The sequence below is a fragment of the Nycticebus coucang genome, chromosome 3 (assembly GCF_027406575.1).
Source record: "Nycticebus coucang isolate mNycCou1 chromosome 3, mNycCou1.pri, whole genome shotgun sequence".
Taxonomy (NCBI): Eukaryota; Metazoa; Chordata; class Mammalia; order Primates; family Lorisidae; genus Nycticebus; species Nycticebus coucang.
The window spans coordinates 103,618,111-103,619,760 of record NC_069782.1 but is presented as its reverse complement, the minus strand read 5'-3'; the positions used below and the strand labels follow the sequence as shown (position 1 = coordinate 103,619,760).

The window sequence follows — 1,650 nt, the reverse complement described above, 5'->3', positions numbered from 1 at the left end:
AATTATTGAAAAAGAAAGAAGATGGTCAATATGTTAAAATAAAGATCTGTGGTTACGTCAGGGGGCAAAAAGTTTGAGTTGGTTTGGCTTGGGGGTTAGGTTCATGATTCACGCCTTATTTCCCATTTGAGAGGTACAGACCATCCCAGACTTTCCCCCATACCCTCCTTTAGTCCATCTCATTCCCTCTTGGCTTTTCTGATTTGGGGGTTGACAGCTACTGCATAGCAATTGCCATTTGTAGATGTGGCAGATGTGATTATAATGTACTCTGTGAATTAGTTCCAATTGTTTTGTTTAAAAAGCCAGTTGTGATTCTGGAAACTGATTCTGGAGAGGAGTAAAATAAAAGAGTCACAATAAATTATGGCATACCCCTTTCTGGGAAAAGGTGCCTGATGGTAAGCCCCAGGGGATTAGGCTTAGTTAATGCTTTCATTAATAAGCAGGGAGAGAAGTAAACAGCATGTAAATAAAGAGGGTGGATGCACCGACCCAGCTGGAGCTACAGAAGGAGGTGGCAATGGAAATGGACACTGTGCAGCTTCTAAATCAAGGCAAGGGGAAGCACATCCAAGAGTAATGTTTAAATGAAATGGGTAGAAATGCTGGGGAAATGGTTGGCAATGGTTATGACACTGGAGGCACTATGAAATGTCTCCCTCTTATTTTATATTCAAATTTATGCTCCCAGCATCTGGGAATATGCTAACTCTATCCTGATATGATGCTAATTTCTCTTTCCCAGAAAAACCGTCTAGTTTTGTCACTTACCTCACCATTTCCTCAGTCACCCTGGCCTAAATCCTGGAAATTATCTTTAACTCATTGCTTTCCTTTATGTATACTCTAAAAATAAGTAACTGTAATTTAACATTTACTCTAAGAAAGACATTACGCTGAATAGTTTCCATGTATTATCTCATTCAATCCTCTGGAAAACTCTGAAGTGAGTATTGTGACTCCCTTTTTGCAGATGAAGAAACAAAAGGTTTTAAAAGGATTAAATCGTTTGGTTAAGATGTGATAGTTAATACAGACCACTTCCCTGTTTACCTAGTGTACTGTCACCAAGTATGGTGGATTCTGCCTTGGTATGTCCTTTTTCAATCTTGTCTTCTCTACTGTCTCATCATCCATTGTTTATGGTACTGCCATCACTTCATAATTGGTATTTCTTTTTTTTTTTTTTTTCTTCCTCTGTGCAACCCACTTCAGTGCCAGCAGCCTATGGACACAGAGGCCAGGCAATGGTTCAGGGCCACGGTTTGCTCTGGCATGGGGCACTCATAATTGGTATTTCTATAACTAAATTAATCTATCTCTGCCATAGGCATTGGCCACATAGCAAAAACTACTTCAAACATGTAACTCCTGTAACTCCCAGCTCAAAAATATTTACTGATTCCCCAGTGTTTATATACTACAACTCATTACAATTCCTTGAATTTTAAAGAATGTTTCTCTATTTATTTTATTTATTTTTATTTCAGAAAATTAAGAGCTACATATGCTTTGTTTATACTTTGTTTTCTGTACCGATTGATTTAAAGTTGTATGTTTGCCCTTCACCCACTTCACCCAGATAGAGTACACTGTATTCAATAGGTGGAAATTTACCCATCCCTCCTTTTCCCTTTCCCCAGCTTG

The 1,650-nt window shown here is 38.5% G+C and overlaps 1 non-coding gene across 1 annotated transcript; it reads right to left on the bottom strand.

Annotated features, from left to right (window-relative positions):
• Positions 1-1,198: 1,198 nt before the first annotated feature.
• LOC128582866 (small nucleolar RNA SNORA42/SNORA80 family) lies at positions 1,199-1,328 on the bottom strand. The gene has a single exon (XR_008379289.1). It is a non-coding gene; the product is annotated as a small nucleolar RNA SNORA42/SNORA80 family (small nucleolar RNA).
• Between the last annotated feature and the right edge of the window lie 322 nt (positions 1,329-1,650).